The 13,582-nt window shown below is 39.8% G+C and overlaps 1 long non-coding RNA gene across 4 annotated transcripts in view; it reads left to right on the top strand.

Moving 5' to 3' along the window:
* Positions 1–13,582, top strand: part of LOC108295980 — a 155,589-nt gene that overhangs the window by 127,866 nt on the left and 14,141 nt on the right. For 3 of the 4 annotated variants that reach the window (XR_001821692.2, XR_005198341.1, XR_001821695.2), the window contains 2 exons: positions 69–145; positions 826–1,517. This is a non-coding gene — a long non-coding RNA (uncharacterized LOC108295980). The remainder of the gene's footprint in view (positions 1–68; positions 146–825; positions 1,518–13,582) is intronic. The other variant, XR_005198343.1, reaches the window with a different exon arrangement.

Below are 13,582 nucleotides of genomic sequence, written 5' to 3'. Positions count from 1 at the left end.
GGAAATGACTAGCTTGCTACCTTTTAATGGTATTAGTTATACAGTATTTTCTCTTCCTCCCTTCATAGTCAAAATCTTGGATGGCTTACTCTCCTTGAGAACACTTCCTCATGGGTTTTGAATCTCCAGCTCATTCCACTCCCAGGTACTGAAACCATATTCTTCATAGACCCCTCTACCTGCCCAAGGGTCAACTTGATTCTTCTCTTGCCATTTCGCATCAGTGACCATGTTGAAAATCCTTGCACTTGCTATCTGCTGCACTCTTCCTGTATTTTGTTTTCTTCTGAATTCTGATGAATACTTTTCTGTTGCTTTAAGGTGCATGCTCAGGGTTCTGTTCATTATCATCTTCTCTTTGCCTGATCCTTTATCTTTAAGCAAACCCATCCATTCTTCCTTCTCTGGTTATCTCCTCTCTCCAAAGAGCTGGGCCACCATGATTTTTCTCCTAAGCCTGTTATCTTCACCTGGATTTCCTCAAGCTCGGTATATAAAGCCAAAACTCTTCAATTGTCTTTGTAAGCCAGCTCTCCAATCCCTTCTTCTTTGTCTCAGCCATTTTGTTTGTATATGGAAATAAACCTCCTGGTGTTAAAACCTCAAAACTGCAGCATTATCTGTGTCTCTACACTCTTGTTTGACCTCGAGATCCAGGAAATACCCCAGTTTCATTGTAAGGCCTGTCAATTTTATCTCACAATGTTTTTTACACTTATAAGATAGATAGACCAAAACAAGGGTCTGTGTGACATTCTCTGTGATGCTCATGCTTACGTTTTTGAGATAGTTGCTGGAACTCTAGCTATAACTTCTGCATTTCAGGCAGAAAGGAAGAGGATGATCACAGAAACAAAAGGCATCTGCCAACTGAACCTGCCACCCTTTAAGGGGAGCATTCCTGAAAGCAGCACGTGATAATCTTTGCTGACATTGAATTGAGCAGAGTAGTGTTTCGTGACCATCCTGATCTACAAGGGAAGCAGAGAAGTGTAGTTCAAAAGATGTGGACACAGTGCTGTTTCCATAAATGGGAGTTATATTGGTAAGGAAGAAAGTGCAAAATGTTTTGGGGTAGGCAGTAGACAGCCTCCAACACCTTTTTTCTTAACTTCTCTATGTTTACTTAAATTCCCACTGACTTTGAATAAAACAATCCTTGTTTCCTATCATCATCATCTAACTTCACATCTTCATTGTCTTTTTGCTTAGATTATTACAAAACCAAGTGGACTATGTGTGCCTCTATTTCACTGCAACTACTGTCCTTATTCATTAATCTATTAATTCATCAGGAAAATATTGATAACGGGCATTGTGCTATGTGCTAGCGATGAACAGAATTGTGACTTTTGACTTCAGGGCCTCACAGTTCAGTTGGAGAGAGCAACATGGCACCAGTTGACTCTAGGGCAACACAATAAGTGACATAACAGAGACAGATGGAAGGGAATGAAGAAGCAGAGAGAACATCCTGACTAATTCAATCTGGAAACGGTGAGGAAGACCTTCCAGGGGTGAGGTTGTGAGCTGAGTTGTGTATTAGTAGGAATTTCTTTGTTCAACACACAGAGAAATAAGTTTTCTGTTGTTGTAAACTATTCCTTACTAATTAAAAACAAAGTGGTTCTATTCTTGACCTCACTCTGAATTTAATTTTTTAAGAATGTAATCATAAGTGAAAGCAATTTTAAAGATAGCATTATAGGGCATAGTATTGATAAATGAGAGGAAAACTGGTTCTTAAAGAGTGTACCACTCACTTACCATGCCCTGAAATTAACTGAGAGCTCATTTGTCAAGAGAGCACCTACCCAATAGAGAATTCTTCCAATTAACATCAAAAGCGATCATTCTTAACCTCTCATGCATTAAGAAAATCTCATCTGCACCCAGTGTTCTGTTCATAATCAATGAAGCCCTTTATGTATGTTATTCCAAATTTATCACCCTGTATATTACTAAAATGAATGAATTAATAAATGAATCTGCTGTAGATCCAGAAGCCAGATTTATTTGTTGTCTTCTGGTTCTCATGGGATTTTCCTTTGGTCTCCAAGACATTTCACTCTGCAGTTTCTCATAGTTTGGGGTATTTATTGATAGCTACTGACAGCATGAGTTGGTACTCACAGACTCACAATGGTTGTGTCAGAAAAGTGGTTTTGAGGGGGATTAGTTAAATTCTAAAAATGTTAGCCAAGTCACTCTCAGGCTACGCTAAAAAGACAGAGCAAGTGTTGTGCTATATCAGTTCTAACAGTATTATATTGCTATAAAAAGCACACATGAAGATAAATGATGCTTATTGCTGGTGAGGTCATGGTAAGCTTGATGTAGAATTGTAGGCAAGGCTGGGTGTAGAAGGATACCCATTGGAGTATTACATAAACTGCAGAATACTCATGAGCTAGAATACTCCGTACTCTTCAAAATTGGTGTTTTCCGATCATTTTGATTACATGGAAAAGTGCCTACTATGTTCAATGAACAAGAAGACAAACAGTTGTATCCAGGTCTGATCCATGTACATGTGGATACATATATATGCATACACCTCTTTCAAATGATTTACATCAGAATGTTAATGATAGTCTAAGTTTAAGTGATAAGAAATAGATAGAAATCTATTATCATCTTTAAAGTTCTCTAAATTTTATAAATTTCTAATCAAGATGCACAAGTTTCACGGTCAGAAATAAATCACTCTTCTTCTTTTTTTTTTTTTTTTTTTTTGGATGCAATGGTGCGATTACAGCTCATGGCAGACTCTACCTCCCGGGCCCAAGAGATACTCCCACCTTCCCACCTCAGTCCCCTGAGTAGCTGGGACCACAGGTGATATGGTTTGGCTGTGTCCCCACCCAAATCTCATCTTAAATTGTAGCTCATATAATTCACACGTCTTGTGGGAGGGACCTGGTGGGAAGTAATTGAATCATAGGGGTGGTCTTTCCCGTACTACTCTGGTGAGAGTTAATAAGCCTCATGAGATCTGATGGTTTTATAAAGGGGAGTTCCCCTGCACACATGCTGTCTCGCCTGCCACTGTGCAATATGTGACTTTGCTCCTCCTCTGCCTTCTGCCATGATTGCGAGGCCCCCCAGCCATATAGAACTGTAAACCAACTAAACCACTTTTCTTTCTAAATTACCCAGTCTTGGGTATATCTTTGTTGGCAGCAGGAGAGCAGACTAATACAACAGGGACGTGCCACCACACCTTGCTAATTTTTTATTTTTGTAGAGACGAGGTTTTGCCATGTTCCAGCCCAGACTGGTCTTGAACTCCTGGGCTCAAGTGATCCTCCTACCTTAGCTTCCAAAATTTCTGAGATCACAGGTGTGAGCCACTTTGCCTGGCCAGAAATTAATCACTGTTAAAAGGAAAACTTAAAAGGACCATGTAGCAGAGGATGAAGACATTATTTATAGGTATTTTTTTTACAGGTATACATTCTACACTGCTAATTCTCAGACCCACATATAGTGTGAGGTCAATTTCACTAAGGGGCTCAGTGCAGGCTCTGGCCAGGGAGGGTGCTCCAGGCTTTGAGCCTAACTGTCTGCTATCACTCTCTCCCCTCCCATCCCATTCTCCAGGCTGCCATCAGATTTCTCTTTCCAAAGCATAGCTATTGCCCTGTTATCCTCTCTCTGGAAATATTTTTAAAACCTGTTATCCTGTCTCTGGAAACACTGTTAAAAGCCTCCCGATTGTGCACAGAATACATCCTCCCCCTCTGCTGGCTTCAGTTCATGTCCTCAGTCTGATATCTCTCACATCTCTCACACCTCCTGCACTCCAGCACAATGGAGCTACCTTAATGACACTCTTCACCTCCCCCTACCTACCACTTTACTCTCATTTTTGCTTCTCCTACCCATTCTTTCAGACCCTGCTCAAATTCCCAGAGTGACCACTCTGAATTAATCATTCCCTCCATTATTTCCTCTTTGCACTTTATTGACCTCTTTTATTGCGTTAATCAGAATTTTACTTGTATTATGGTTCCTTGTGTCTTTCTGTTCTTGTATTGATTTTTAGCCCCCCAAATCATGTCTTCATTTATAATCTTTATGGAGTGATTCTCAAACGTTAGCACATATCCCAATCACCTGAGGGTTCATTAAAACAGATTGCTGGACTCTATCCCTGGTGTTTCTAATTCAGTACATCTGGGGTGGGGCAGGAGAATTGGCATTTCTAATAAATAAATCCCCAGGTAATCCTGCTGCTGCCTCAGTTTGGCGACCACACTTGGAGCACTACTGCTTTTCTTTTTCGTTTTTTGAGACGGATTCTTGCTCTGTAGCCCAGGCTGGAATGCAGTGGCACAATCTCGGCTCACTGCAGCCTCCACCTTCTGACTCCTGGTTCAAGCGATTCTCATGCCTCAGCCTCTGGAGTAGCTGGGATTACAGGTGCCCCCCGCACCACGCCAGCTATTTTTTTTATTTTTAGTAGAGATGGGGATTCACCATGTTGGCCAGGTTGGTCTTGAACTCCTGACCTTGTGATCTGCCCGCCTCAACCTCCCAAAGTGCTGGGATTACAGGTGTGAGCCACCATGCCCAGGCGCTGCTTTTCAAAACTAGGAAACAATGAACTAACATAAATGAACTTGCTATAGTAGATAGGGACTGGAGGTTCAGAGCACAGGACTAAAAAATGCCAGTTCTGCCACTTAATGCTAAAACAAGTTATTTAATCCCTCTGAATCTTCATTTTCTTGCCAGAAAAACATGGAGATATTATTACAGTAAGTCTTCAATGTCACCCATAGGTTCTTGGAAACTGTGAATTTAAGCAAAATAATATATAACAAAACCAATCTTACCATGGGCTAATTTACATAAATAAGAGTTAAGGGCCTATGAAGTACTTCTGGTCACAAAAGCATCACCTAACTTCTAAATAAAAACAAAAACACAGCTGGGCATGAGGACTCACGCCTGTAATCCCATTACAGGAGGTCAGGAGTTTGAGACCAGACTAACCAACATGGCATACATTAGCTGGATGTGGTGGCAGGTGCCTGTAATCCCAACCACTCAGGAGGCTGAGGCAGGAGAATCATTTGAACCTGGGAAGTGGAGGGTGCAGTGAGCCGAGATTGCGCCACTGCACTCCCACTTGGGCAACGAGCTGGACTCCCTCTCAAAAAAACAAAAAAAAATCTAATATTAAACATTGAAATAAATATGACTATACATATATTTAAGAAAGATTAATAAACACAAACAAGGTCATTATTTAAATGCTTTTTCCAATTCAAGGTTAGGAGTGATCAGAGCCCATTCTAGCAGCTCAGGGCATAAGGTTGGAACCAGCCCTGGACAGGATGTCAACCCATTGCAGGGAGCACTGACACCCACCCACACTTACACTCACTCACACTGGGACTGTGTGAATATGTCGGTTAACCTAACATGCACATCTTAGGGGATAGTGGAGAAAACCCACAAAGATAATCATCCCAGCTGGGGCTAGATTTTTTTCACATGAGTATTATAAAGAAACAACACTACTTTGGGAGGCTGAAGCAAAGCAGGCAGATCACAAGTTCAGGAGATCAAGACCATTCTGACTAACACAGTGAAACCCCCATCTAAACTAAAGATACAAAAAATTAGTTGTGCGTGGTGGCATGTACCTGTAATCCCAGCTACCAGGGAGTCTGAGGCAGGAGAATCGCTTGAACCTGGGAGATGGAAGTTGCAGTGAGCTGAGATTGCACCACTACACTCCAGCCTGGGTGACAGAGCAAGACTTCGTCTCAAAAAAAAAAAAAAAGAAAAGAAACATAACTGAACAAAATAGTTATTCAAGAATCAACCACACCTCTTAAGTAGGGTAGTCCTGAGGGTTATATTAGATCATGTTTGTAAAGGGTCCAGTAAGTGGTGGCTACCATTATTATTAACTTGTTTATTCTATGCAATAACTTTATAAGATAAATTTTGCCACCATTTTACAGAAAGAGACTGAGGCAAACAGAGGACCCATAATTTACCGGAAGTCCTCTACCCTATGAAAGACAAGACTGAGATTCTAATTTAAGACATTTTGACACATTCTATTCTACTCACCACAACATATTAAATATAATGCACACTCAACAAACGTTCTTAATGTTGGATTTCTATATTTCTTTATGCAAAATCTTCTATTGGCATTACCACATCTGAAAACATTTTCCTGGAGCTTTTCTTTTTTGAGTCTCACTCTGTTGCCAGATTGGAGTACAATGGCATTATCACTGCTCACTGCAACCTCTGCCTCCCAGGTTCAAGCAAGTCTCCTGTCTCAGCCTCCCAAGTAGCTGGGACTACAGGTGTGTGCCACTGCACCCAACTAATTTTTATACTTTTAGTAGAGACGGGATTTCACCATGTTGGCTAGGTTGGTCTCCATCTCTTGACCTCATGATCTGTCCACCTTGGCCTCCCAAAATGCTGGGATTACTGGAGTTAGCCACCACACCTGGCCCTTTCCTGGACTTTTAACTAAAGATTATTTCCATTGTGATGGGCACAAGTGCAGTTTCCATTTCATTTTAAGAGGCTGTGAGAAGCAACAAGTCAGGTAAGTAAAATTAATGATTAAAGAAGGAACTAGCACTTAAAATATATAATTTATGAAACCAAGTTGCCTAAGAGAAGCGCTACCTTACAAGACTGTTATTTTGTGGCATGAATAGTTTCAGGAGCATCATAATATAGAGTTTGATTTTCTTTGGTGTTGTTTGTCTGGGGGTGGAGGTATTTTTTTATTGTAGATTTTATGATAAATAACTTGGTTTTAATATCACTTTTGAATTTGTTAGACATTAAAACAATAGAGAAAGACCATTTTCTAGATTGAAAATTCACTTCTGTGAGCACTAAATGCTGGGATTTGATTTCTTTGTTTCTATAGAAACAAAAGAAAATTGAGATTAAAATAAGCTAAAATGGAATTAAGTTTTATGAAACAGTAAAGTAGCTTATTTTACTTGTTCCCAATGTAGTATGGTGAAATAAATTTTTTATTTAAAACTCAAGCTGTCTGTGGGCCATTCTGCCTTCTGAGAAAAAGTTCCTTTGGAACAGGGAATGGCAAGATTTATATATTAGAAAAAAAAATCTAATCTCTTTGCTGTTTCATTCCAATTTGAGAAATGGCTGGTGGGATGGTTTGGAAGGGATAGTGGGGGATGAACAGTGTCTTCAATGTGAAAACTTAAACCAGTGCTCCCTGTATTGTTCACCCCCTGCAGGTTTAACGGAGGCAGTAATGTTAATGCCTTTGGGTTGGTAATGACAGCCCAGTAGGATAATAGGCCAAAGAACCAACATCCTCTGTGATAATGGAAAGGAAGGCAAACTGTGAGTTGGAACTGAAAAGCTTTGAAGTAGGCACTTAACACTTGTTTTGACTCATTTATGTTGCTTCAATGTAAGACTGAGATACTTAGTATAATGCAAGTACTGCCAGGCATGGTGGCTCACACCTGTAATCCCAGATCTTTGGGAGGCTGAGGTGGGAGGATCACTTGAGCCCAGGAAATTGAAGCTGCAGTGAGGTATGATTGTGCCACTGCACGCCAGCCTGAGTGACAGAGCAAGACCCTGTCTCAATTTCAAAAAACCAAACAACAATAACAAAAAATTTGAATACTTATATGGTTGGTTTTAGGGAAATTAAGGGAAAGGGGTCAGGTTTAAATGCTGGGTTGGCACAGTTGAAATGAAAAATAATAATGTCTGTGTTAGATGAGATGTGGGGAATTGGGGCTTTTAGGAGACAGAAACTCTGAGAGAAAAAGTCACCATGAGCCTAAATCCACAGGAATTTACAAAAATATTAAGAAGGGTTCCTGACACTCACATTTAAGTTATACTTCTACTACTTAGAAAATATGAAATGTAATGTGGTTCTAATATTAGAGTCCTTTCTTTTTTTTTTGGAAACAGAGTCTTTCACTCTGTTGCCAGGCTGGAGTGCAGCGGTGTGATCTCTGGTCACTGCAATGTCTGCCTCCCGGATTCAAGCAATTCTCCTGCCTCAGCCTCTGGAGTAGCTGGGACAACAGGTGCATGCCACCACACCCAGCTAATTTTTGTATTTTTAGTAGAGACGGAGTTTCACCATGTTGGCCAGGATGGTCTCAATCTATTGACCTCATGATCATCCTGCCTCGACCTCCCAAACTGCCAGGATTACAGGAGTGAGCTACCATCCCCGGCCTGCCATTTGTGTTCTTAGTCATCTTTGAGTGTCCAATAAAATAATATTTTCATATATTACAATAATTCTAACCTAGACAGAAAAGGTTACATCTTCAACTTTAGCGTGGATTTGCTCCCACCATTTAATTAAATTGCAAATCAATTGAAAAAAGATTGAAGAGGGAGAAAATCTAAATATCATTACCCAAAACAATGATGAGGTTCATGTCTTGGTTAAACAGAGTAAGAACATCCCCCATCCACAATTCAAAAGACTCGAGTTTGGAATTGCTGGATCTGTAGAATTTGGGTGACAATTCTTGTCTCCTCAAGTATGTTTTCCATATATAAAATGGAACACTTATATCATGGTATTATGAGGATGTTGAGCAAATAGTAGGTCCTCAGTAAATGCATATTGTTTATTGACATGCAAAGTAACCTGGTAAACTTCGTCACTACATTGCTTTATTATTTTTATTTTAATTTTTTTTTTTTTTTTTTTTTTTTTTTTTGAGATGAAATTTCGCTCTTTCACCAAGGCCGGAGTGCAGTGGCGTGGTCTTGGCTCACTGCAACCTCTGCCTCCCGGGTTTAAGCAATTCTCCTACCTTAAATAGCTGGGATTATAGGCACCCGCCACCAAGCCTGGCTGATTTTTGTATTTTTAGTAGAAACGGGGCTTCACCATGTTGGCCAGGCTGATCTTGAACTCCTGACTTCGTGATCTGCCCACCTTGGTCTCTTAACGTGCTGGGAGTACAGACGTGAGCCACTGCACCCAGCCCTTTAATTTTTACTTTTACAAGGGAATGGTAGAAGGCAATTAGGGCCACCTTTGTGGGCATGCAACCTGTGCCACCACGCAGGGCTCAACACTCCAAAGGACCTCACACTTAGCTTAAGACTCTGCTATTTGAAAATCTTCATGCTTTTTAGATGAAAGATCCCGTATTTTCATTTTGCAGTGGGTCCTGCAAATTATGCAGCCAGCCCAGAAGGTAAAATTACTCTGTAAGCTTCAGCCTTTCTGACTCTTTCTCGAATACTTTCCCTCCTCCATTCCCTATTACGTGGATACACAGGTAACTATATTGCTTAATGGGACTTCATCCCTGGCTATGGTTGATTGGTTCAGAAGAGGGCATCTCACTCCAGATGGTCCAATTTAGCCCATTCCCATAGCCAAAAGTGATTGGCCCAAAGATGGACACTTGAGGAAAACTGAGTTAAACTCTAGGAATTTGACACTTGGAAGGCATGATGGAGCTGATAGACTGTTGATGGCAGTATTTTCCACTTTTTGAACAAGGAAGGAAAAGAAAATTTATTTCCAGAGAGAATAAAAAGGAACCTGGCCAGGCGTGGTGGCTCATACCAGTAATTTCAGCAGTTTGAGAGGCTGAGGCAGGTGGATTACCTGAAGTCAGAAGTTCAATACCAGCCTGGCCAACGTGGGGAAATGCTGTCTCCACTAAAAATATAAAAATTAGCCAGGCGTGGTGGCATGCGCCTGTGATCCCAGCTACTTAGGATGCTGAAGCAGGAGAATCGCTTGACTCTGGGAGATGAATGTTGCAGTGAGCCGAGACTGCGCCATTGTACTCCAGCCTGGNAAAAAAAAAAAAAAAAAAGAACCACCAGGCATGAAGACCATTGCAAAGGTGAGGACTGGAAAGAGGTTCTTGTGAGCATTCTTGGATCTATTTCTGAGGCCCAATTGCTTTCCTGTAGTTGGGTAACTATTATGGGAATGAAGAAAAATTCTTTCCAATCCATTCCCGTTTTGTCAATTCAATTCAAGACAGGGCTGTTCTTATTTTGAGCGGATTGTCCTTCCCTGTGCCACATGTCATCCTTTACCTAGAGCTGCATTCCCTCTCTGACTTCTTACTGACTCAGTGACCCTGTGGGTGGAGTGCATTCCCACTGGCAGCATGCAGGGAGTCTGCAGCATGTATTTTCATGCTTGCATTTACATGGGCTCTGATTTTGTTGTTGTTGTTGTTTCACATATGTGGCATGGAGAGAATCTAATATTTTTACAATCAAATAATAATCTATCTTTAATCTGAAACTTTGTTTAATAAGAACATATGATACTTGCAATTAAAAAAAAGTAAAATAATATGGAAGACCTAAATCCACTTTGAAGCATAAACTGTGGTGTTATTTTAAGAAATGCACTTGCCAATCCTAATAATGTCTGTAAGAATATATAAAAGCACCTCCATGCCTCATTCTTTTAGACAGTATGGTCCAGTGGGAAAAGCTTTGGCTCTAAAGGATACTGTTCTCAAGCTTCATGATATGTTCATTCCACCCTTCTTGATCTCAATTCGAGGAGATGCATAATGGAATTCATAATTTTGTTCTATCAGACCTGTAAAACAGTACCAGCACCTACAGATAGCAAGTTGCTCCAGAGTTTCTGCAGCTCCAAGCATGATGACTAAATTTGGCTGTTTAAAAGAATGACAAGGGCAGAAATCATAAAGACCTTTCCCAGAGGGCCTTGATTGTCTTTGCCTTCCTGTCCTTTGGCTAGAACTTCATTGGTGGTGGTTCCAAAAATTGGCAGAATTTCTGTGATGGATTCACCTAAGAACTGTGGGGACCTAGCCTCCCTTAAAGGATGTAACTATCAAATATCTGAAGAAAATTGAGGTTTTTAAGGCAAGGAATAGAGAAAAAACCACAGGTGACCTGTAACAGTAGCTAGATTTGATAAGAAGACATTTACATTTTATAAAATTTTTAAATAATCTGAGGCTAGTTGTCCTAATTTGGGAGACCTGAATGATTGAGGAAATAATAGCCTTTCTCATAATAATATTTTCTTATAGCTAAGCTATATCAAAGGAATCAAAGTTTCCAGATTTTAACACAGAGGAAATGGAAATTCTAAATAGCAACATCCCTCTTTGAATCTACCCTACCTCCTGACCATTTCATTTTTGAGACAGAGTCTCACTCTTTTGCCCAGGCTGGCGTGCAATGGCATGATCTTGGCTCACTGCAACCTCCATTTCCCAGGTTCAAGTGATCCTCTTGTCTTAGCCTCCCAAGTAGCTTGGATTACAGGCACATGCTACAATGCCCAGATAATTTTTATTTTTAGTAGAGATGGGGTTTCAACATGTTGGCCAGACTAGTCTTGAACTCCTGATCTCAGGTGATTCGCCTACCTTGGCCTCCCAAAGTGCTGGAATTGCAGGTGTGAGCCACCGTGCCCAGCCTCTCCTGGCTTTTGTAGAATTGCATTTGATTCAGCTATTGGGTCTGGTATGATATTGTTTAATTTTGGTTGGCCAAGTTAACTGCTTGGTTCCATTTCACTTGTCTGTTCTCTATTTGGTTGGTTTTATAATCTACAAATTCCCATCCAGAATATATGTAATATATATATTTTTTTCTTCCAGTAAATGTATAACTTATTGTGAAATTTTATTAGACTGTTTTGAAACTTCCAAAATTTTTAAATTGCATTTACTACTTATAGGAAAAATTTGAGATATAACTCAAATCAGAAAGTATTCTATTTAAGAAAGATTTATGTTAAATATTTTTGGTAATGTGCCATAAAGGAAATGTTGTAAAATTCTACTTAATTTAAATAGTATTTGTTTCCTTTCACTTTTCTCAGCGGCACTTTCTCAGTTTACACTCTAATCTCCTTTTACCTGGACAATTCCAATTGCTTCCTAACTGGGCAATGTATATATCCTGTTGCTGACCATGGGAACTCTCTAAAGCACAAATATGATGCTGTCTTCCTATTTGAAACTTCCATCAAGGTTACTTGCAAAATTAGCTTCATAGTCCTTTGTCCTGATGCCTGAGACCTTGGCTGACTTGCATCTACCTTCCTATACAGCTTTAAACATTGCTACCTCAATAAGATGTTCCAAGTTTTTGAAAAGTACTTTAAAGGATGAACCTGCTGTAGGCCTGAGGAGTTGCATGTGGTTCCCCAAACATCCCATGTTCTTTCAAGCTTCCATGCATTTGCACATTCTGATACTGCTGTCTGGATTATGATTTTCTACCCATCCTGCCTTATAGAATTTATTTATTTCCCAAAATGCAAATGTTCTCTCCTCAAGAAGATATGCTAAAACTAATCTTTAGTCCATCTCCAGGTAGCTGGGAGTTAATACTCTTATAACACTGTGTATGTATTTCTAGTATGGAATCTAGATCCGTATATCACATGTACATTTAATATCAACTCTAACCTCCACAGTAGATGAGGCTTCATTGTCCTGGCCTAAGGCATGAGTAAGAGAACTGGTTAGCAGGCTCTCAATAGGAAATAGAAAGCTAAGCAGGGTGGTTCTTCTTTGTGACTTAAAAAGACATTGGATAAGTAAATCTGATCAAAATAGACTTGGGTTCAAACCATGGATTGAGCATGATGCATTCCACTCATATTATCAAAATTTACAAAATACCCACTTCATATTATGGGTATTTTCACTCATACTATCTCAGATAAATCTATTATATGCTTTGTGGAGGTAATAACTGTTTTAGAAGCTGAAATTTATTGCAAAACTGATTAATTCTTGTTTGCACATGGTAACATTTAAAGAATTTCCACCATTCTCCACACATTACTGGGACTGGATAATTATCTGAAAGGCAGATTCTGGTTTTGAAGGTCTAGGCAGCAGCATGGTAGACTTTCTTTTTAGTCCTTTCCTTGGTTATCATTGGCTATCTAACATTAATGTAAATAAGAATTACCAAAAAAATGAAAAATGTATTTGTTGTATTTTAGGGGTAACTTAAAGTATCTTTTGAAAGAGCAGTTTAAATATTCCCAACCTTTATATTATTAAAGTACAGTGTGGTGTCTTTCCCTTTATTCTCTTGATAGCAAACCCATTTATCTGGGGTGTCTTCCTAATCTATAGCATAAGGGCTTACATTTATTGCCAAGGTCCTTCTGATGTGAGAGTTTCTGGATTTCACAGAAACACAGGTTGAGGTAGTTTCAAGAGACAAGCAAATGAAGCACACCTTTTGCACTGGGCTGCAGTTGGATGATTCTACCTCATGCCTTTGGGGAGCTGGTATAGTGATATAAATTTTAGAGCCAGAATGCAAGGTTTGAATTCCAGCTTTGTTACTTACCTACCAGTATGTGCTACCAGGAAAGTCACGTAACCTCTTTTTGCCCTGATTTTGTCTACCATTAAGTAGGGATAATACCAATTACTATCTCTAAGAATCTGGAGAAGATTACATGTGTTAATACACATAAGGTGCTTGGAACAACGTCTGACACATCATAAATATCATGCAAGTGTCAGCTCTCACTTCATTGGTTTCAAGTTTCCACAGTCATCCTCCTTTCTGTCTG

Source organism: Cebus imitator, unplaced genomic scaffold, assembly GCF_001604975.1.
Source record: "Cebus imitator isolate Cc_AM_T3 unplaced genomic scaffold, Cebus_imitator-1.0 Scaffold19, whole genome shotgun sequence".
In the NCBI taxonomy this organism is placed as follows: domain Eukaryota; kingdom Metazoa; phylum Chordata; class Mammalia; order Primates; family Cebidae; genus Cebus; species Cebus imitator.
The sequence above is the reverse complement of the archived record's forward strand: the minus strand, read 5'-3'. Positions and strand labels throughout refer to the sequence as shown.